The 25,094-nt window shown below is 44.0% G+C and overlaps 1 protein-coding gene across 1 annotated transcript in view; it reads right to left on the reverse strand.

Moving 5' to 3' along the window:
- LOC146074012 (gastrotropin-like) overlaps positions 1–25,094 on the reverse strand; it is an 86,605-nt gene that overhangs the window by 39,577 nt on the left and 21,934 nt on the right. Inside the window, exon 2 of the mRNA XM_083181687.1 lies at positions 23,691–23,760. The gene's annotated coding sequence lies outside the window, so the exon portion shown is untranslated. The remainder of the gene's footprint in view (positions 1–23,690; positions 23,761–25,094) is intronic.

Consider the following 25,094-nt stretch of genomic DNA (forward strand, 5'->3'; position numbering starts at 1 on the left):
AGAAATATTAAATGCTGCTTTTTCACTTTGAGCCAGAACTGGATGATGAATCTGGATTCCACTAGATCCCTCTGTGGCCGCGTCCGTCCACTAGTCCGACTCCAGGCAGCAGCATGCAGTGTCTCACTGTCCCCCTTTTCCCATTGGCGATGTGCTGCTGCTGCATACTCTGGTATTAGAGCAGAGACTAGCGAGATGATGACATCATCATCTCGTGAGTCTCTGCTCTAATAGCAGAGTATGCAGCAGCACAGTGTGCACGGACTCGCGAGATTACGTCATCATCTCGCGAGTCTCACAAGCAGGACAAACGGACGGCCGGACCCTTCCCTTCCCCTTCCTCCCCCGGCCAGCCCAGCACACGTCACAATCGGGGCAGGGACAGCACACGTCACAATGGGGGCGAGCTCTAATGGCGGCCGGACAGCTCGGCATCCGGTAGCAATAATATTACGGCGGTCATGGTCAGTTAGTGTAGGGGAGTGCTTGCTTGCTGTCTGTGGGGCCTGGGCCCCCCCAGCCGCCAGGCCCCATAGCAACTGCACCCCCTGCACCCACGGTAGTTCCGCCACTGAGCATATGCATAGATAGATACGGCATGATAGACAAGATAAATATATAGATAGATTCAACATGCTGTATCTATCTATCTATCTAATGTTGTATTTTTATCTATCTATCTATCTACCTATCTATCTATCTATCTATCTACAGGAACATAGATAGATATCGCAGACATAAATATACTCTTTCTCTCTCTCTCTCTCTATTTATATATATATATATATATATGTGTGTGTGTGTGTGTAAAATAATTATAACATGTAGTCAGATAAGAAGAAACAAATAAATAAATGTACCTGATGTTTCACCTCCATGTGCGGTCTCTGTAACTAAATAGGCCACAAATAGGAGGAGGAAAGTAATGCGCTCCATCCTCTATCGCCTCAGTGTACAGAAATGAGGTATTCTCTGTTTGGTGTCTATTATGACATCACCACATTATGATGTCACTAATGCTACCATGTGATGTAGGAGGAAGAGAGCATGAATGGTGCTACATAATATATATATGTATATATATATTTATGTGTATAGATAAATACATATATACAGTATTTATACACACACATATGTGTATACAGATAGATAGAGAGAGAGAGAGAGAGAGGGAGACAGAGAGACAGAGAGACAGAGAGAGAGAGACAGGTAGATTTAGTGTATATATAGAGACACAGCATATGTATAGATAGATACGGCATGATAGACAAGATAAATATATAGATAGATAGATTCAACATGCTGTATCTATCTATCTATCTATCTATCTATCTATCTTATGTTGTATTTTTATCTATCTATCTATTTATATTTATATATATGTGCATGTGTAAAATAAATATAACATGTAGTCAGATAAGAAGAAACAAATAAATAAATGTACCTGATGTTTCACCTCCATGTGCGGTCTCTGTAACTAAATAGGCCACAAATAGGAGGAGGAAAGTAATGCGCTCCATCCTCTATCACCTCAGTGTACAGAAATGAGGCATTCTCTGTTTGGTGTCTATTATGATATCACCACATTATGATGTCACTAATGCTACCATGTGATGTAGGAGGAAGAGAGCATGAATGGTGCTACATAATATATATATGTATATATATATTTATGTGTATAGATAAATACATATATACAGTATTTATACACACACACATATGTGTATACAGATAGATAGAGAGAGAGAGAGAGAGAGAGAGAGAGAGAGAGAGACAGAGAGACAGAGAGAGAGAGACAGGTAGATTTAGTGTATATATAGAGACACAGCATATGTATAGATAGATACGGCATGATAGACAAGATAAATATATAGATAGATAGATTCAACATGCTGTATCTATCTATCTATCTATCTATCTATCTATCTTATGTTGTATTTTTATCTATCTATCTATCTATTTATCTATCTCTCTATTTATATTTATATATATGTGCATGTGTAAAATAAATATAACATGTAGGCAGATAAGAAGAAACAAATAAATAAATATACCTGATGTTTCACCTCCATGTGCGGTCTCTGTAACTAAATAGGCCACAAATAGGAGGAGGAAAGTAATGCGCTCCATCCTCTATCACCTCAGTGTACAGAAATGAGGCATTCTCTGTTTGGTGTCTATTATGACATCACCTTATTATGATGTCACTGTTTGGTGTCTATGATGACATCACCCCATTATGATGTCACTTATGATACCAAGTGATGTAGGAGTAAGAGAGCATGAATGGCGCTACATAATATATATATATATATATATATATATTTATGTGTATAGATTGATACAGTATATATACACATATATACAGTATATATACACACACATTTATAAACAGATAGATAGAGAGAGAGAGAGATAGGTAGATGCAGTGTATATATAGATACAGCATATGCATAGATAGATACGGCATGATAGACAAGATAAATATATAGATAGATAGATTCAACATGCTGTATCTATCTATCTATCTATCTATCTATCTATCTATCTTATGTTGTATTTTTATCTATCTATCTATTTATATTTATATATATGTGCATGTGTAAAATAAATATAACATGTAGTCAGATAAGAAGAAACAAATAAATAAATGTACCTGATGTTTCACCTCCATGTGCGGTGTCTGTAACTAAATAGGCCACAAATAGGAGGAGGAAAGTAATGCGCTCCATCCTCTATCGCCTCAGTGTACAGAAATGAGGCATTCTCTGTTTGGTGTCTATTATGACATCACCACATTATGATGTCACTTATGATACCATGTGATGTAGGAGGAAGAGAGCATGAATGGTGCTACATAATATAACTACAGCTGCGTCTACATGCAGCTGTCTAGTCATGACTCGGTAGCGCTGAGTGTTATTTCATGCAACTGTTTCTGTTACAATCCATCTTATCCACAATACATTGGGCAATTGCAGCTGTATCTGCATACAAATTTGAACTTTACAGTGTTTTATTAAGATACACAGCACAGTAGCATTTTGTATGCAGATACACCATCAGTCACACTCAGAATATAAAGATAAAAAGCAGAGATTGTGCCAGCGCTGGCTGTTCCAATGATTTAGACAACAGGGTTCTCAATTAAAAAACAATAATTCAATAATTAAGTATGAATATGAGTATTAAACATAAAACATGAAAAATGTACAATAAAGCATAAAATATCACAGGGATATTGGGTGTGATGTTGAAATCTCCATAGTAAAGGGCTTGTTAAATGATATTGTATATTGTATATTACCATCCGTTGGAATCTTCTGGTAAGGTTTGTATGTCCAGAGATATGGTGACAGCAATAGTCCTGAGTTGCCCTATAATATCAAGAAGTCAAGCCTCCCTTTTAGGCGTTTTCTCCTTTTTGTACTGGAACAATTAGGGATAATGCAGGTATCCCAACAAACATGGGGTTCCAGACGAATCAGGAAAATCAGGAACGTTGGTGGGAGAGTGGACTGGCCACACTAAGTGGATGGATGGAGTCAGCACAGTGGCGTAAATAGAAATTTTGCTCCCCCCCAGCCAAAATATTTTCTGGCGCCCCCCCCACCCACGTACTGTCCCTTATAAATTATGCAACTTATCTTAATGACACTCACACTATACACCACACACCATAATGTACCTTACACTATGCACCATAATGCCACTAATAGAATACACACAACACTGTAATGCCCCTTACACATTATATAAAGCTGCGGGGTATATGCATGCAAGGTTAGGGTTATACGCTGCGGGGTGTGTGTAAGGTTAGGGTTATACTGTAGGCTGCGGGGTATATGAATGTGTGGTTAGGGTTATAGGCTGGGAGGTGTGTGTGTGTATGCTTAGGGTTATAGGCTGCGGGGTATATGTGTATATGGTTAGGGTTATAGGCTGCGGGGTGTATGTGTGTATGGTTAGGGTTATAGGCTGCGAGGTATATGTGTGTGAGGTTAGGGTTATAGGCTACAGGGTGTGTGTGTGTAAGGTTAGGGTTATAGGCTGCGGGGTGTGTGTGTCAGGTTATGGTTATAGGCGGCGGGGTGTATGTGTGTATGGTTAGGGTTATAGGCTGCGGGGTATATGTGTGTATGGTTAGGGTTATAGGCTGCGGGGTATATGTGTGTATGGTTAGGGTTATAGGCTACGGGGTGTATGCATGTATGGTTAGGGTTATAGGCTGGGAGGTGTGTGTATATGGTTAGGGTTATAGGCTGATGTGTTTGTATGGTTACTGTTATAGGCTGCGGGGTGTGTATGGTTAGGGTTATAGGCTGCGGGGTATATGTGTGTATGGTTAGGGTTATAGGCTGCGAGGTGTGTGTGTAAGGTTAGGGTTATAGGCTGTGGGGTATATGCGTGTAAGGTTAGGGTTATAGGCTGCGGGGTATATGCATGTATGGTTAGGGTTATAGGATACGGGGTGTGTGTCAGGTTAGGGTTATAGGCTGCGGGGTATATGCATGTATGATTAGGGTTATAGGCTGCAAGGTGTGTGTGTAAGGTTAGGGTTATAGGCTGTGGGGTATATGTGTGTATGGTTAGGGTTATAGGCTGCAGGATGTGCATGTATGATTAGGGTTATAGGCTGCAGGGTATATGCTTGTAAGGTTAGGGTTATAGGCTGTGGGGTATATGCGTGTAAGGTTAGGGTTATAGGCTGCAGGATGTGTGTGTAAGGTTAGGGTTATAGGCTGCGGGGTATATGCGTGTATGGTTAGGGTTATAGGCTGCAGGATGTGTGTGTATGGTTAGGGTTATAGGCTGCGGGGTATATGCGTGTATGGTTAGGGTTACAGGCTGCGAGGTGTGTGTGTAAGGTTAGTGTTATAAGCTGCGGGGTGTGTGTGTAAGGTTAGGGTTATAGGCTGCGGGTGTGTGTGTATAGTTAAGGTTATAGGCTGCGGGGTATATGCGTGTATGGTTAGGGTTATAGACTGCGGGGGGTGTATATGGTTAGGGTTATAGGTTGTGGTGTGTGTGTGTGTATGGTTAGTGTTATTGGCTGCGGCGTGTGTGTGCAAAGGCTGTGGGGTATATGCATGTATGATTAGGGTTATAGGCAGCGGGGTATGTGTGTGTAAGGTTAGGGTTATAGACTGCTGGGTATATGCGTAACCTTAAGGCTGCCCCTTATCCCCCCTCATTTTTGTTTTGTGCATAGAGGCCCTGGCTAAAGCAATCCGAATAAACCCAGATATTACAGGTCTGGTCATCGATGGCCAGGAATACAAATTATCACTGTTTGCAGACGACCTGTTGATAGCTTTGAGCAATCCCTCCATTTCAATCCCCAATCTCATCTCAGAATCACATACATTCCTGGCACTGTCGCACTTCAAAATTCATTTCTCCAAATCCACTGCCCTTAACCTCACCGTCCCCACCACTCTGGTAGATAACTGGAAATGCACCTTCCCCTTTTCATGGCATCCCTCAAAAATTCAATATTTAGGTATTTGGATAGAGACTTATCTCAGCTTTATTCCGACAACTTTCTACCACTCTTGACCAAACTTAAAAACGAACTTCGGGATTGGCGTAAAGGCACATTTTCCTGGCTGGGAAGAACGAGTATCATTAAAATGAATGTACTCCCCAGGATTCTCTACCTATTTCAAACCATCCCCATCCATATACCTAAAGTATGGTTTCTTAAAATCCAGTGACTGATTCGGGAGTTTGTATGGGGCTCTAGCAACCCCCCGCTTTCGACATGACGTATTATTTTTCCGCAGACACTTAGGGGGTTTGCAGCTTCCCCATCTACCCTCGTACTACGAGGCGGTCACGCTGGGTAGAGTCATGGAATGGACTAGACAAGCACCTGATAAACAATGGGTGATACTCAAGAGCCATGGGCTGCCATCCCGACTCGGACTGGAGGCTTGGCTTCAGATACCACCCTCGACAACTCACCCCACTGTAGGCCCAACGCTATCGATGTGGAGATTGCTCCGGAGGAGACCTGGTCTCTCATTCTGAGATGACACCTTTCCCAGAAATCAGCGAGACTTGGAGCTTTCCCCGCCAGAGATCTGGAGGTACATACCTATCAAACACCTACTCTCCAGACAACTGTACAAGCAGGGCTATTTTTAAGTAGGCTCCTGCAGGAACTGAGGCCCTTATTCTAGTTCACTCTTTCTGACAAAATCCTTCTTAGATGGACAAAACCATGTGCACTGCAAGTGAGACAGGTGTTACTTGTGCAGAGAGAATTAGATTTGGGTGGGGTTTTACTTCAAAGTGAGATCTATATTGCAGTGTAAAAATAAAGCAGCCAGTATTTACCCTGCACAGAAACAAAATTACTCACCCAAATCTAATTCTCGCTGCACATTTTGCCCCCCTGCAGTGCACATGGTTTTGTCCATCTAAGAAGGATTTTGTCAGAAAGAGTGAACTAGAATAAGGGCCTCAGTTCCTGCTGGAGCCTGCTGAAAAATAGCCCTGCGTACAAGACAGCGGCACACAGACCACACACCTCATTCGAAGCTTTATGTCTGGCTGTATCCCCCCCAGCACTTCTTATCGACAGGGTACAAACTTCTAATACAAGATACCTTCGCTACATTGCCACGGTTTTCCTCTGACTGGGAAAAGGATCTAGATATTTGTCTAGACCCCAAAGATTGGAGTAAAATCTTCCAGGTCACGCTATCTTGCTCATCCAGTTACTCAGTGTTAGAGACTCAATATAAAATTCTATCCAGGTGGTACAGATGCCCCACAGTACTATCGAAAATGTTCCCGGGAGTCGCAGCGACATTTTGGAGGTGCAATGCAGACCCAGGCTCCCCGCTACATATATGGTGGGAATGTTCCGCCATAAGGCCATTTTGGAATTTGGTGATCTCTGTAACTAAGGAAATTATGGGATCAGACATTAGCCCTGAGCCCACATTCTGGCTGCTGAACAAAATTGTCGGCCCCATCGCAGCATATATAAAGTCTTTACTCAAACACCTAAATAGCGCAGCCAACGCTGTCATTCCGGTACACTGGAGGTCTACCTCCCCTCCAACCATAGTGGAATGGTTTAACCGCCTCGCATTTTCTATCCATGGACGACATAGCCCTGTCCGGCCCTTCTAACTATAAAACATTCCAGACAACATGGGCCCCCTGGTTCTTTTTCAAAGACTCCCTTTCCTACCTAAATTACACTAGGACTTAACCATATAATAACAGCTAAACTATCAACATGTAAACGCCCAAAGGGCAACCCCCACTCCCCCCCTCCATCACCCCCAGATCCCCTGTTTTCATACCTTCTTTTCCATCTTTCCCCCCTTTGTTGCTTATCCTGACTGGTCTGGCGACTAGTTCTAGATCCTTTTCTTTCACAGTTGTGATTAAAATTTGAATATGTCTTTAATACTTACAGGTTAGTGCACCTATACCTAACAAATATTCAACTGTTATGTCTAGTAAAGACTCTGTTAAGAACTCTCATATACAAAGCCCGACTGCGTCGGTTGATGTGTAACCTATGTTTTTTCTTATGTACACTTCTTTCAATAAAAACTTAAATCCCCAAAAAAATACACAGCAAAGTAGCATTTTGTATGCAGATACACCATCAGTCACACTCAGAATATACAGTAGGCAATCCGCAAACATTTTTGATAAGCGGAGGCTGATTGTGCATCCTATATGCATCTTTTGCATATGTACAGAAAAAGACACATACAAAGATGCTCAGCACTACTGAGTCACAAGGAACTCACATGTTATGTGTAATATTATGGTAACACAACTTGTACTGCGCCTAAGCTTTCATGGGTAATCTAGTTTCTTCCCACAATCCAAATATATACTGGTAGGTAATCAGGGTTGGATTAAGCCTCTGGGGGGCCCCGGTCACTTTAGACAGGGGGGCCCCCTTGCACTTGTCACTACTGGCCGCAAACTGCAAGAATATTACACTGTCAAAACACAGAGTAAAGGCAGTATAAACTTGGTCAATGGGTAATGCAGGGGGGTATTAATAATATAATATATATATATATATATATATATATATATATACTACATGAAAAGCCTGTGTTTTTCCCTCTGTACCTTACTCTGTAGGACTGTAGGAGACTTTACAGGCTCAAAGCCTCTGATTAAAAACCATCCCATGATGAGGCTGCTGCTGCAGTTCTCCATGGGCCTGAGAAGCATGTAATGAGCTCCACTAATCAGAGCTCAGCCCAAACCTCTCCACTTTTGCCCTCTTGTGCAAAGTGTCATGAATCTTAGTCAACTCCCAGTAATGCAGTGCACACTTGTGCAGTCAGTGTGCCTTGGCTCCTGATGCTCAGCACAATTAATCGTTGTCACATTGGCAGATAGGTGAAGCTGCAGCACAACCCCACTCAAATGCACAAAACCTTTAGCTAAAAAAAGAAATATAATTTTTAAAAGTACATGCCGACAACAGGGGGCCCCTAGCTAGAGGGGGGCACAGGGGTACTGACCCCCTGTGCTCCCCCTTAATCTGGCCCTTCCCACATTATGAGGTCGCATCCTGAGTGGCCATGTGATTTTGTGAATACCAGATCCTTTCCTGGGTGTTTGTAGCAGTCTCTTATTCAGAGTGCAGTTCTCCCTTTCATTAGGGATATGCTCCAGGTAATGTATATCGGTAATTCATGGGCCACAAATATTGGAGTCAGGGAACCTCCCAATCTACCGTAGCCCAGCGGTATTAGGCAACTTTGCGGTGACCGGACTTTGCGGTGTAGGGCCTACTATCATCTGCCTCCATTTTTATAGCCACCCCATTCACTGGGTTTGTTGCAAGCGCACTCATGGGTTTTGCACTCCAAGCCTCAATATCGCCTCTCTCCTTTATAGGAGTATTTCCGTGGCTATTTTAAAGTATATTACCAAGCCTCCTCTGAGATCCTATATACATATAGGACTGTTTGTAATCCAAGTCTCATCATCAGCTTCGGGCGCAATTTTTAGAAACTCAGCCTCTATTCCACAGTAAGCCATAATTAAGCCAAATCAGGCTATAGCCATTATAACATTAAACCATAAATATTATATCAAAGAAAAGACACAATTGTAAACTGATTGATTGCCAAAAAAACAGTAATCTGCATGTTATAGACAAGCTAAGGAATACAGGTTACAAAAGAGAGCAGACCCAAATCTTCTGGTCTCCCAACGTGACTATGGAACAAATGTAGTCTGTGAATTAGGGTATGAGAGAGTTTGTTCCAGGTGAGCAGGCACAAGGACTGATGGGAGGGGGGGGGGGGGACGACTGTGGGGGGATAGGTGCACTGCGTTGAGGAGATGGGCTGCCGGGGGGGGGGGGGGGGGGTGAGATTTGTTGCATGTGGAGTCGCATTTGGAGGGGGATAAGATAATTAGGCAAAAATGCAGTGTCGTTGCCTCAAACATTCCATTTTAAAGCAGGTGACACCAGCCCATGAAGGATTTATTATTAGCATGTAACAATCTATAGCACAGGTCTTCAACCTGTGGCCCTCCAGATGTTGTGGAACTACATTTCCCAGCATGCCCTGACAGTTTTGGCATGCTCTTATAGGAAAAAATGTGGCAATGCATGTTGGAACATGTAGTTTCACAACATCTGGAGGGCCATAGGTTGAAGACCCATGATCTATAGTCTGTCCCAAGCAAAGGGCCTAATTCAGACCCGGTTGCTAGGCAGCATACACTTGCCTAGAGAGCGGGTAAGCGCCGGCTGCCGCCCCAACGGACGCCCATAAAATGCTGGGTGTTCCCCTGATGCCGCTCCCCTCCCTTCCCTACCTGTGTGAAGTGAACACTTCGGCAAGTGTGATAGTCGCCAAAGGCATTTGCACAGGTGGCCTGTACATTCACAAATACGCACAAGCACAGTCCCCCCACCATCAGAACGGGGCCCATCCAACTTGAATTAGGCCCAAAGTGCAGTTTATGTAACACGGTACTTCTGATATTATATCGAGGCCCAATAATCCCCCTGGGCCATGAGAGGACACTCAGATTTACAGACACAGCAGACTGTTGTTCTGCTGCCACTGAGCATGTGCAGCAGCTCCACTCTGCCGTTTATACTACATGTAATGTGCACTGGCTAGGCTGCTGGTGAAGGGTGGTTTCTAGGCAACCCCCCCCCACACACACACATAGGGGCGTAACTAGAACTTTGTGGGCCCCATAGCAAAATTTTGCAAGGGCCCCCCACACACATATACACAAACAAACACACAAACGAGGCATTAGAAAAGATAGAGAGGAACGAGAAAGAGAGGGACAGAGAGGTGGGTAGAGAGAAAGGGCTTCCTGAAAAGGAGGGCATCAGAGAAAGAGAGCAGAGGGGGCGGAACAAGAGAGAGAAAGGAAGGGGTGTGTGTAAAGTAGGAGGGAGAAAGAATGTCAGGGAGGGAGGTACAGTGTTATGGAGAGAAAGAGAGAAAGGGACAGCGCCAGGTAGGAAGACAGAGAGAGATAAGGGGTAGAAGTGAGACAGAGGGCAGTATTCAATGAGAAAATTCTCCGTGTTTTATGGAGAATTTTTGCTTTTTTCGCCTTGGACGGAGCATTTTGCTCTCCAAAAGCGAGCAACCCTATTCAATGTGAAATATTCTCCGTCTTTCTAAGTGATTTTCTCCGTGTCTCTCCGTGTAGCAATTCTCCATCTTTTGATGGGGAGCTGGAATGTGAACTTTTAAACTAAAAGGTTTTTTTTTTTTATTTTGGTGTCAAAAAATCAGTTTTTTTTTCTGTGAAGGGGCATGTTATTTTTATTCATGTGCTTATAGCACATGAATATATATTTAATTAAAAAAAAAATATTTTTATTTTTTTTATTTTTTACACAGTGCAGCCAGCAGGGGGCCGGAGCGCTCGAGCCGCTCATTACATATTCATATATTCACTGCACCTGATCGTTAATATGCACGATCGGGTGCAGTGAATACTGGGTTCCCCGCTGGCTATAGGGGGGGGCAGCCTGTGCTGCCTGGGTCCCGGAGAGCCCCCCTCCCCTCCACATTCCTCTGGAGCAGCCAGGGAGACTATAATCTCTCTGGCTGCTTCCGTCCCCCGGCTCCCTGAAAGCTCCCTGCCGCGGACGCTCGTCCGCTGCAGGGGTTAAGACTCGCCGCGAGTGGCGGCGAGCATCAGCCACATTGAATAGTGGGTAAAGTGCCGTGACGGAGAATCTCCAAACATGGAGAATCTCCGCAAAAACACGGAGAGTGCATGGAGAGCGAAATAAAACGCTCTCCATGCACGGAGAACTTTCTCATTGAATACTGCCCAGAGAGGGGAGCAGGAGGTGAGATGTGGGGGAGCAGGGGTTTGCAATTGTTGAGACAGGCATAATCTTTTAACTTCTATCCTATTCCCTGCATCCTATATCCTATCCTATATCCTATACACTACAGGCAGACGCCGCCTCCTGCTCTCCCTTCCGTGCCCCTACCCCTTAAGCCAGGGAAGGGAGCACTGCCGCCTCCTCCTCCTCTCACCTCTGCCGCCAGTGCCTCCAGCTCATGCTGGGGGTCTCATATGCCAGTAACTACGAGTGCAGCGGCCAGTGTGGTGACTGTCTGCATCTCCCCCCAAAACATTTTGGCCTGTCAGGGAGGTTTTCCAGGTACTCAGAAACCCCCTCTGCATGCGACTGAAGGGTTAAAATTTAGAAATTTAGAACCCATTTAGCATATAAGAATTTGCACGTAGTCTGTTCTCATCATGTTTTCCTTAGCTACATTTCAAGGTTGCCGATAATAAGCCTGTATGTCTTATCTGTTTCTACTAAGCTTCTATTTTCCACCCTCCCCCTCTAGAACTGGTATGCAGCGTGCACCTGCACAAACTCTTGTATAATCGAAAACCCCCCTTGTTACTCATTTTCTTTGTGTATGATATTTTGTATGCCCCCCCCCTGTTGAATTTGCCCTGCAACCTAACAGACCAATCAGAATGTAATATGCACTTGCATACACCCATGTATCATGTCTTTTAACCTACTGTTAAACTCTTAATAAATCAGAGTGTTTTCTTAACTCGCCACCGTGTGTTTGGTGTGTAGTTTTAAGGAAGCATTCTCACGGGTACCTAAGGGGCCACCAGGTCGAGGGGCTACACATTTATCCTTACAATTTGAGGGCTTCGTCTGGGATTCAGCCGGTCGTCCCCTCCACGGGATTGCGGCCACCTGCTGAATTTGAGAATCTGAACTCACTCCATGTTCCGGGAACACGTGACAAGGTAATATTTAAGTCCGGGACTTAATATTACGTAATTGTATGTAAGGAAATTTATGACGTCATAAAATGTATCAGGGATACAAGGACCTGGGGTCCACATAAAGGTAATTCAAGTCCGGGACTTGAGATTACGAAACAGGTATCCGGGATACCGCAATTGAACCAGGGGTTCACAGAGAAAGCCTCCTCGATCTGATCGCCTAAATATATGTATGTACATGTTTGTCTGTTAATGTTGCAACTGTGTATTTGTTTAAACACTCAGTGAACGGATGGTAAGTGCACGTACGCTGAAGTGTTCTGTCTGTCTTATATACAATTGTACTGCATATTTTTGTATTAAGGATACTCAGTGGACGGTTGGTAAGTGTGCGGCCGCTGAGTGTCATTACTGTGTAGAGCGATTCTAAGTAGATTTGCAAAGTGATTTGGCTACTGAATGTAATTTTGTTTAAAGTAATTTTAAGTACAATTGCGACTTGACTTGTGACAGATATTATTGTGACCATATTGACTGACATACTGTTATATTATGGGATTATATTAGAGTAAAGAAACAGAATATCCCCCGCTTTTACCAGGAGAGACATGTAAAGAATATGTTGCCCGTGTCTCCCCCACAAGTTACTATTTCATTAACCCTTGAGTAGACAATTTAGCGGGATAGATAGGATAATTAAAAATTGTCCCAAAACAATAATAACACCAATAGGATGTATAATATATTTAAAGAAAGCATGCAAAGGACGCAGCTTTACCCAAGGAGATATGAGACTCATTGTTAATGATATAATTGACCATTACAATAAATGAGACTGGGAAAAAGTTCCACTTATCAGTGTACCCTCAGTCACACAAACAACTGTAGGTTACCCACTTAATACACAAGAAGGCATAGATGCTATGTGGGATCAACTTGCTGCACATATGAATGAAGTGTTTAAAGCACGCTCATCTCTCCCCATAGCTGTAAGTTGTAAACAGAAAGTGTCAGAAACAGTGACAAATTTCTGGAACAGATTCAAGAAGTGCTGGACCGAGGAAGCAGGTCTGCCGCTTCTGCATAATGATAATTTATTTGTTTCTACTTTCATTAATAATCTGCTGCCGATATATATATATATCCTCGCTGTGAAGCAGAGTGTTTCAACTTGAACCTCTGATACAGTGAAGGATTTTAAAAAAACATTTGTATAAAAAAAGAAGCAGCAGGTTGTTTTGAAGTTAAAAGAAACACTGTCACACCATCACATACCCCGTTCACACGCTTCCAAAATCAAAACAATCCTAGGAGACAGAATAAACCATTCCGTTCTCCTAGAGACAGACTACCTCAGAGGGCTCCTGCGGGACCCCCACCCAACAGGCAGACAAGCTGCTATAACTGTGAAAGGGATAGCCATTGGGCTAGAGACTGTCCGTTCCCTTCAAACAAACCCCGACAGGTCAGTAACCCCATGCAGCCCAGCCAACCCAGACCTAGAGACAACCCCAGATTTCAGATTGACTGGCAGGGACTGACCTTAAAGGGCCATGACATAGGAAAACATGAATTTACTGTAATACCTGACTGCCCAATCAATTTGCTAGGCAGAGATCTTCTCTCTGTGCTGGAAATCACAATCAGTCCACCAGAAGCAGGAAAGGGAATCGATGTTTCATCACCACACTTGCTCATGACTGACAGTTCTGACCCAAACACAGAATTAGACACTGTAAATCCTCAGATATGGTCAACAGGACCTCAGAGCAATAAACCAATTAATTGTTCCCATTGCACCCATTGTACCTGATATAAACTCACTCATCTCAGCCATCCCTGTAGATGCCGCCTACTTCTCAGTAACCGATTTGAAAAATATATTTTTTAGCATATCTGTGGACACCCAGACACAACTGTTATTTGCATTTTCTTTTGAGGCCAGCAGTTAACATGATGCAGGAGTATATTGACTCCCCTGTTGTGTACAGCATCGTGCTCCAAGCCACAACCCCCCTGGCACCCCCCCTATGGTTCAGTCCTGCTACAGTATGCAGATGATCTGCTTATCTGTAGTTCAACAAAGGAGGCATGCCGAGAGGATGGTATATCACTGTTAAACTGGCTCTGTGAATGTGGGCACAAAGTGTCAAAAAGCAAAAATGCAATGGTGCAAAAAGAATGTTGATTATTTAGGTTTTGTCTTGAAAAAGGGAGAGAGGAAAGTCAGCCCACAACGCATACAGTCTGTTATGGGTCTGGTCCGCCCAAACACTATTATTGCAGACAGTGGATTTCTGACTGTTCCTACTATGATAACATTTTGAGACAAGCCACACTCAATGACAAACCTAAACAGATACAATGGTCACAAGAAATGTTAAATGCATATGAAAGCCTTAAAAATGTATGTTGATGAAAAGTCCGGCATTGACCCTCCCAAACTATGTACAACCATTTCATTTATATGCAAGGGACAAAATGTAAAACCATGGCGGGTGTGCTGACACAAAAATATGGAGGTAAGCTGCGCCCCGTGGCATTCTTTTCCAAAGTGATGCCGGTGTCGGTCCAAGGTATGCCTGCCTGTCTTTGGGCACTGGCGGCCTGTGCAATGGTAGCTGAGATGGCAACCACACTCATCCTAGGCTCACCCACTGTTCTCCATACCACACATAATGTTGTAGCATTACTTAAAGGGCTACACACACAACATGTCAGCCCAGCGTCTTAGTGGAGATGAGGTTCTGTTGCTAGGAAGCCCCTCACTCACCATTAAGTATGCAAACGCATCCTCAGGCCCCGCACCCATTCTAAATGCACTTTTAGGACAAAAGGGCCACAAGATGACATTCCTGACGATCATGACTGTTCTGCATCAATAGAGTCAGAGACCTCCCCTAGACTTGACATTTCCCCTGTACCAATACCAGGTTTCTGACCATGTATTTGTGGATGGTTCTTGTAGTAGACCCAATGACTCGACATATCAGGCAGGCTACGCCTCCCAAATGACATTTTAGAAGCGAGACCCATTCCATATCAATCAGCACAAGCTGCAGAACTCATAGCGCTCACAAGAGCTTGCCAAATATAGAAAGATAAACCTGATCACTGAACTACAAAGCTCAGCATCACAAAAAGACTTGGATGACTGGTTATTTCCAATATTGCAGAAAAATCCTATAACAGGATTGATCTGCAAAGAGGGGAGACCATGCATACCACAATCAAGCGCCCCATTGTTCATTGCTCACTACCATGGGGTAGGACATTATAGCAAAATCACCACAGCTATGCTTTTAAACAAAGATTTTTACATCACAGATGCAAAAACAGTTGCACGCATACTAACACAAGAAATCATCCCTAGATGGGGATGCCCGCTCCAAATAGATAGCGACAAAGGCACTGCCTTTACAGCAAAAAAGTCACACAAGCTTTAGTGAAAGCACTTCAAATAGATTGGAAATTTCACATTCCTTATCATCCCCAAAGTTCAGGAATTGTGGAAAAAATAAATAGGACTTTAAAGGACAAACTTAGGAAAGCAACAGGAGGAACATTTAATAAATGGAAACAAACCCTCCCCATAGTCCTAGCAGAAATTAGAATGACCCCCCCAACAAACTCTGGGTTATTCACCCTTTGAAATTTTAATAGGAAGACCTTTCCCCCTCATCACCAGACTTAGTGAAATTGAACATGGTGTTATTTGTAAAAATCTTTTTAATCCACAGGAATCAACACATCCTTTCCAGATCGGAGACAAGGTCGTTGTGAAGGTCCTCGCCAAAAATAAGAGCCCAGGAGACTTCACCTATGGTCCAGAAACAGAGATCGTAGCGGTAACAAGGACGGCTGTCCTTACAGAAGAGAGTCCAGTGTGGATACACGCATCCAGGGTAAAGAGAATCCCGAGTAACGTCCCGGATAGAGAACAGATCAAGAAAGGGGTGCTAACGGGGGTAGACAACCCTGACCTCCAACAGGACGAGGTACTAATGGGGGCAGACAGCCCTAACCTCCTACATGATGGAGAAGACGACTCACCAGCAGATGAGGTCATTCTAGAATACTGGACGATGGTGGATAACGTATATTATTCTATTGATTCTTGTTTGCCAGATACCTTTGCACAAAAACTGAAGTTGACATGACTGAAAAGGCAGGCGTATACATTTTCTGGTACAATTTTTTCAGCACCGAGGTAGCCGCCTACCAGATAGACTTTTGCACCATTAACCCCTGTGTCTCCAAACGATGGACATAGGGATGTAATAAAAATGGTCACCCAAATGGTATAGAACAGGCCCTTGTTCAATTAGCAATCTATATATTGATTATTCTTACTATTATTTGTATTGTTGTTTTTTGCATTATACCATGTTGTAGAAAACTTGCTACTAAAGGTATTATGTATGAATCCATTGCCCCTGCACACGCAAATTCCCCTGAAGGCTACAAACAATATCTCGCTAAGCACAGAAATAAGGAATTTGGTAAGAAGAATCATATCATCTAAATTCATGATTCTAAGAGGGGATTGAAGGGTTAAAATTTAGAAATTTAGAACCCATTTAGCATATAAGAATTTGCACGTAGTCTGTTCTCATCATGTTTTCCTTAGCTACATTTCAAGGTTGCCGATAATAAGCCTGTATGTCTTATCTGTTTCTACTAAGCTTCTATTTTCCACCCCCCCCCTCTAGAACTGGTATGCAGCGTGCACCTGCACAAACTCTTGTATAATCGAAAACCCCCCTTGTTACTCATTTTCTTTGTGTATGATATTTTGTATGCCCCCCCCCCTGTTGAATTTGCCCTGCAACCTAACAGACCAATCAGAATGTAATATGCACTTGCATACACCCATGTATCATGTCTTTTAACCTACTGTTAAACTCTTAATAAATCAGAGTGTTTTCTTAACTCGCCACCGTGTGTTTGGTGTGTAGTTTTAAGGAAGCATTCTCACGGGTACCTAAGGGGCCACCAGGTCGAGGGGCTACACATTTATCCTTACAGCGACACTAAGGGTAAGATAAGACAAAGTCCTGCAGCGACTGCAATTTCTCCTAAAAAGAGCTTTAACATGTGTTTCCTTGTTTGATTATATTTTTCATTTATTTCAATCCAATTGTTTATTATTATTTTAATTACATTTTATTTTATTTTTTATTTTACTTCATTAATTTACACAGCAAAATTCTCTCTTTATTTTCAACCATTTCTTCTCTACTTCTGCACTGTATTGAACCTCTGTTCCTTTTCCTACCTTACCCCTCAAAAAATAGCGCTCTAAAAACCTTCCTGCAGAAATACCACAAACAAATTAGAGCTGCTCTTCCCCTTTCCACATTCCCTACTAGCGCAAGTGAACAAAACTTTTAAACCTAGCTCTTTGTTTGTATCTGCAGCAGTGATGGCCGATGTCCTCCTCAGTGCTGGGTCTCCCACATGTGTGCACCGGGTCCCTGTTCCTCCCGCACATCTGCGCTGGGTCCCTGGTCCTCCCACACATCGGCGCCGGGTCCCTGGTCCTCCCGCACATCAACGCCGGGTCTCTAGGTCTCCTGCACCTCAGTAGCGCCAATGCACCACTTTTCTGTGATTCTGCTGTCCCGCCCAGCAGCACCAGAAAGGGGAAAGAGAGGCTGTATCTGGTCCTCCACCTCTGCTGATGGGAGGTTGAGGGGGAAGGCAGAAGTTTCCACAGGATAGCTGCGCCGCTGCCGTCTCTGCCCTCACGTCACTACTTTTAAAATAAAAATATTCTAATGGGTGCAGGGGAAGGTGCCTGCTGGGACTCAGGTCCCCCCAAGCGGCCAGGCCCCATAAGAGCTACATCCCCTGCACCCTCTATAGTTACGCCACTGCGCGCACACACACACACCAACACACACACACACACACCAACACACACTCACACACACAAAACACACTCCCCCACCATGCATTTGCCTATGAAAGCAGTACAACATTGAACAGGGTTTCAACTTCTCTATGCATTAAGAGGGTTATTTGGGTTCACTCTTTCTGATAAAATCCTTCTTAGATGGACTAAACCATGTGCACTGCAGGGGGTGCAGATGTAAAATGTGTAGAGAGAATTAGATTTGGGTGAGTTATTTTGTTTCTGTGCAGGGAAAATACTGTTTGCTTTATTTGTACACTGCAATATAGATCTCACTTTGAAGTAAAACCCCACCCAAATCTAACTCTCTCTGCACAAGTTACATCTGCCCCACCTGCAGTGCACATGGTTTTGTCCATCTAAGAAGGAATTTGTCAGAAAGAGTGAACCAAAACAACCCCCTAAATCACTAATTTGTTTTTAATTTCTTGGTTAACGCTCCTTTTATATACAGTATATATTTCAGAAATGTTCCATTTCTTTTCATTGCTTGATTACTTCATGTGAAACAAACTGCTATAAATGCAGCGGTCTTTACAGACGCAGATACAGAAAGTGAAGCAAAGTTCATACAGCTCAGTCATTATTACCCGGAGTCAGCGAGGTTACACGGAAACCGCTCCTATATGTCAATAGCCTTCTATGAAGTCTTGCCAGATTTGAGTTGATAATAAGCAGCCATTATAACTAGGTGGCTTAGATGTCTGGGAAGTGGGTGTGTGAGCCACAAAGATATTAAAGAAACAGGATATACATACCGTATATATATATATATATATATATATATATATATATATATATATATATATATATATATATTGTTTGCCAGAACTACAATATAATTAGATCCATCAATTTAATTAGACCTAATCTTTGGTGTCCATCGAGCATTCAGCCGCCGCACCAGAGTTAAATCACACTCCTGTGCAAGGCTGCAAATTGCGTCTTAGCCTTGCGACAATCTGCACATCCATTCACTCACCATCGAATGATTGCTCTTGTGTGTGCAGTGTACTCGGCGGCTGGGAGGAAACTGGAAGTTCAGGGTCCAGCTGCGTTTTTCATTGATACACCTAGAAAATGGGCGAGTCGTCTGTCAATCAGCCTGCGCAGGGCCAGCGATGAAAAGCCATCGCTGTCTTTCTTTGCATGGAGACATTGAGCATGTGCACTGCGATCCATGCGCATGTGCATTTGTTCCAGCTTGCTGTAGTTATAGATTACTCAGGTTGGTCTCTGGATCCAGGAAGTAGGCATCAAATGATGGAGATCCTGGACTCGTCCCACTTTAAAAATGGAGGTGACACGCCCATGGTTTGAAGAAAAATGCCGCTCCCCCCCACAGGAGGCGGCGAGCAACATTGCAAGACCCATTCTACACATGTGCAGAATGAGTATTTCGGTACTTGTGTATTTTGGCGGCGCCCATCGCATCGCATACCATAACACATACGATGGTATGCGATGCGACGCAATATCGTACGATAGTGCACGATGGCATACAATTTTGAAATTGTATGCCATTGTACATGGCATACGATGCCATACGATGCGATGCGATGCGATTAAACATTGTATAAGCACCCTAATGGGTGCTTATACAATGTTAAGCACCCAATTGGGTGCTTACAATGTTAAATGCACCCCCACGCCACCCCCCACTATAAACGTGAACCCGAAGCGTGGCGAGCGCAGCGAGCCCACGAGGGGCGGCGGTACGCGTCCTACGACCTTTTCATACCCCCACTATCCACGTCGGCGTGGAGTTGAGAATAGAATAGTGTGGCGAGCGCAGCAGGCCACCGAGCCCGAAGCGTGGCGAGCGCAGCGAGCCCCGCGAGGGGACGCGGATACCTTCACAGGTAAACGCGTCCCCTCGCGGGCTTCACAGGTGTCCGCGTCGCCACGGACACCTGTGAAGCCCGCGAGGGGACGCGTATAACTGTGAAGGTATCCGCGTCCCCTCGCGGGGCTCGCTGCGCTCGCCACGCTTCGGGCTCGGTGGCTCGCTGCGCTCGCCACACTATTCTATTCTCAACTCCACGCCGACGTGGATAGTGGGGGTATGAAAAGGTCGTAGGACGCGTACCGCCGCCCCTCGCGGGCTCGCTGCGCTCGCCACGCTTCGGGTTCACGTTTATAGTGGGGGGTGGCGTGGGGGTGCATTTAACATTGTAAGCACCCATTTGGGTGCTCAAAAGCACCCTTTAGGGTGCTTATACGATTTTTGGTCGTATAGGGGGTCAAAATCGCGTCGCATCGCATCGCATGCCATCGGGTGCATGGCATGCGATGCGATGCGATCTGTTCGTCGTACGACGGACATCGGGGGCGCCGCCAAAATACACAAGTACCAGTATTTCACCTGTATTACATGTGCAGAACGGGTATTGGACCTGCTGTCTTACATGTGCAGAACGGGTATTGGACCTGCTGTATTACATGTGCAGAACGGGTATTGCACCTGTATTGCATGTGCAGAACAGGTATTGCACCTGCTGTATTGCGTGTGCAGAACGGGTATTGCACCTGTATTGCATGTGCAGAATGGGTATTGCACCTGCTGTATTGCATGTGCAGAACAGGTATTGAATTTGCTGTATTACATGTGCAGAACGGGTATTGCACCTGCTGTATTGCATGTGCAGAATGGGTATTGCACCTGCTGTATTGCATGTGCAGAATGGGTATTGCACCTGTATTGCATGTGCAGAATGGGTATTGCACCTGTATTGCATGTGCAGAATGGGTATTGCACCTGTATTGCATGTGCAGAACGGGTATTGCACCTGTATTGCATGTGCAGAACGGGTATTGCACCTGTATTGCATGTGCAGAATGGGTATTGCACCTGTATTGCATGTGCAGAATGGGTATTGCACCTGTATTGCATATGCAGAACAGGTATTGCACCAGTATTGCTTGTGCAGAATTGGTTTTGCACCTGTATTGCATATTTGTATGCAAACCATTGGGTTGGCTTAACAGGAATTAGGGCCTTTATCTCTCTCCACTGTATATCTTTCCATGAATTGAAACATCTCCCCCTACAGTGTGTACCAAGAAACCAATGATCATGATAGAACTGGCGACTGATCCTCTTAAAGCACTCCTATGGGGGGCCGAAAGAAGAAACAATCTATAATATACGCTCAAAGCCCCAACCGTTTTATTGAAGAGCATTGAATAAAATACAAATATTGACACTGCATTAGATCTATCAGTAACAAATAGGTCACGTGTTCAGTTAATCATTGCAAATAATTGTAAAGGTTTTAACTACTGTATTTGTACTGTGATACAGGAGTGTCACTAGCAGTGGCAGTTGCAGCCCTTGGGATCACCAGTGCTGAACGCATTGCACGCCATGCTCCGTCCACAAAGCAACATGAGCCGCTACACACTGTTAAGCCCGAACTCCAACTGGCTAGTTTCACAGGTGTCTGGGATTAACAATGTGTAATAATTTATGCTGATTCCTGGGTGTCGCAATATGTGCAGCACTGGCGATTCCTAGATCAGCAGTGACGTTTGGCAGAATTGGGGTGTGGGGGGGGGGGGGGTTTGTTGGTGTGGCTCCCCTATTTATATATATTTGGATAGTGCAGCACACCCACCTCTGCAGCCACCACTAATGTGTAGATATGAGCGTTTTGGGCAAACAATGATAAAACAGTAAACCTGACAGAAACATTTGGTTTAATCAGCCGGTCGCCCAAAAGGTCCCAATATTGTGCAGTTTGTACACTTTCCATATATAGGCCGTCTGGTTTATCCTATTAACCTCATCCTCCTTGTGGGCGGAGATATGCAAATGCACTTTGGTGTGACATAACACCTGAAATGTTTTTTTAAATAAAATGCTGAATGTACAGCACAGAAATGAGGACCACGCAGTGGCACAAAAATCATCACATTTGTTGGTTCGACCCCAAAAAATTGAATATTGTGCACGTAGCTTTATTGACAACTCAGAATCAGTCGAATAAACTTTACGCCATTTCATAGTAGTACAACGGAAGTTGATTTCAATAGAAAATCTTGGCCTCCTAATACAGCAAGTAAGCGAATGCTTACGAGAAGTTACTGCAGATACACATTGCATCATATTTATGATCGGGAAAATGGTGTGATAGAGCGGCTTTCAAAATGATGACAAAGGGCGGGAAACCTTTCAGATAGGCCGGCCTGGTGTGTACAGGGTCATTCACTTTGTTTTATGAGCTTGTGAACAGTTCAGTAACACATTCTGCATGGCCCCGGGTACGGCAATAAATGCTTGCCAGCAACTTCAGTATTTACTATAGAAGCAAACACTACTACTGTACATCCCTGACACACAGTATGTGACACGCAGGGATGTTAAATAATGGGAACTACACACGTAGCGACCTTGTTGAGTGTTCTAAATGATGCTAGATTGCTCACAACGCTCAGCAAGATTGCTCAGCACACAGCAATCTGTCAGGGCCAGTGTTCTCTGGTGAGAACACTAGCCCTGAACCCGGCTACCCCCCAATATAGGGGCACGTATGTTCCACAGCAAGCTATAGTTCTTTGATGGGGTGATTGGGTTGATTGATCCAACTACTGTAAATCAGGATAAGAAACTTTTTTTGTTTTATTTTATCTTTTTTTCTGGCTATGCGAAGCTAGAACTTATATTAGGTTACCTAAAATGTTACTGGTAACTGTGGAAAAGGTTGTGTTAGATATAAAACTAGGCACTCACTCCATAGTTACTGACTTTGCCTGGTCAGTGTATAGAGGCGTGGCCAGTGGTTAGGTGGGCTGTCTGGGGGCGTGACTGTACAATTGTGCTATATAGTGTCATAAATACAGGCACATAGTGGGGGTGGGACTACGATGACGCATTTCATAGCAAATCGCTTCAATTGGTCACCATCAGTTCGCCCTGTTGTGTTCTATAAGTGGCTGAGAGGGAGTGGGTGCCAGGGGATCAGGGGGATTTGGGGGCTTGCCCACCTTTACTGGAGCCGGGAGGGCAACCTGATTTTCAGAGCAAGTATGACCCATTGGGCCGTATTCAATGCTCTTTTGCGAGCTGTGACAGCAAGCAGTGGAGATAGCTCGCTGTCACAGCTCGCGGGCCAGTATTCAACAGACCCCCCTGCACACGCCGTTTCCACCTCGCTGGGTTTTTACAGCGAGGTGTAAATAACGTGTACATCCACCAAAACAGCGAGGCTCGCTGCTAAATTCTGCGGGCTCCCTGCATTAGCCACGAACTTTGTCGTTTGGGGGAATCCTCGCCTCCTCTGACAGCTAAGATTCCCCCGGAACCTTGAATAGGATGAGTGGCCGGCGCTGGGGTTAAACGGTGAGGGTGGCTTGTTTTCGGCGATTCTCACCGTTCAACCTCACTGGCCGCATTGATTAAAGCCCATTCACCGCAAGACTATGATAGCAGATGATATCAGAGAACACTACTAGTACCCTATGTAATAACATGACGACAATCCCCAAGGTCAGCTTTGACAATTAGAGGTCATACCACCTTGCAGCTACTCCTCTGATGCAGGCAGATGATTGATTGTTTGTCATACATGAATTAGTAAATCACCCTGAAGCAAAAGAGAAAGACAACAAATTATGTTAGTAAGAATAATTATTCATGGCATTAAGATGTCTAATAAGTTATTCCGTTCATAAAGAGATATGACAAATCACATTGTATTATATGAGCATGTGAACAGAACACACTGTCACTGAGACATAGGCTATGACAGAAAAACAAGAAGCTGATCACAGTAACACAAATTGTCATACTGTGTGAAGGTGTTGGGTAAACAGCATGTTCATTGGTTACACTTACACATCCAACTGACACATATAATATATGATCTCACATTAATAAAGCTGTTTAGTAGTGAGGGCTGCATAGGCATGAGGGCTGCATAGGCACGCATTGAAGAGCGTGTGAATTTAGTGATTGTCTCAATAAAGTTTTGTGACTGGATAGATTACTCTTGGAAGCTTAGGGTGATTGATAGATGGGTCAGCCAATTAGGTAGTCAAGGGGTGGTAGCTTGTGCAGGGGTATATTAGGAGGAGTCAGATGATGCTGCTTCCTCTTTGAGGAGTAGATGTATGAAGCAGTGATAACTGGAGGAGAAGTGATAACGTACTGGTACTTTATCACCGGCCAGTCAGCTCCTAACTGTTAACTAACAGGCTGGGTTTAAAAAGGGACAGTCAGGAGCTGATTGGCCGTTGATAATGTACCAGGCACTTTATCAATTCTCCTCCCTTATCACTGCTTCATACATCCACCCTCCCCTTGCTCTCTCAATTGCTACCTGACCTGTCAGTCATCACCTAATTTGGCTTTACGAAATCTTTAATTAAAATCGTTGGGAAGGCGCTCTCGACCCGTGGCCATTTTGAGGTACGAGTGGTCGCTGTGCGGTATTGCCCCCCTTTGACAGGATGGCTGGTACGTCCTGTCTCCGCCGGGGGATATTAGCCACTTCCTGGACGTGTCCTCGCCATGCCATAGAAGGGGCAGTAAATTCGTCACAGGGTGGGCTGTGCCTTAAATGGATGGGGGCATTTCATCGTCCAGATTATAAATTGGGGCGTTGTAGTCGCCGCGAGTATTATCCAAGTGCTTTTAGGCCATCCCTTTACAATAGGGTCATACCACCTAATAAATATCCATGACCTTTATGTTATGCAGTTGTCCGTGTCGTTATTTTTAGTATAAGATGCGTCAGTGTGATTTATTTTGAAGGGTAATATAAAGTTAAGTTAAGGTTAAATGTCAATCATTAGAATTCAATAGGCGCCTTAAGTGGGGATTGTGAGACACTCAGAGGTGGACAGAAGCGTAGATGAAAACACACACACACTTGCTCACTTTTATTTGCCTTAGAGAAACTCTTCTTGCAGTTGGAAC

The sequence above is a fragment of the Crinia signifera genome, chromosome 4, assembly GCF_055691185.1.
Source record: "Crinia signifera chromosome 4, ASM5569118v1, whole genome shotgun sequence".
In the NCBI taxonomy this organism is placed as follows: Eukaryota; Metazoa; Chordata; class Amphibia; order Anura; family Myobatrachidae; genus Crinia; species Crinia signifera.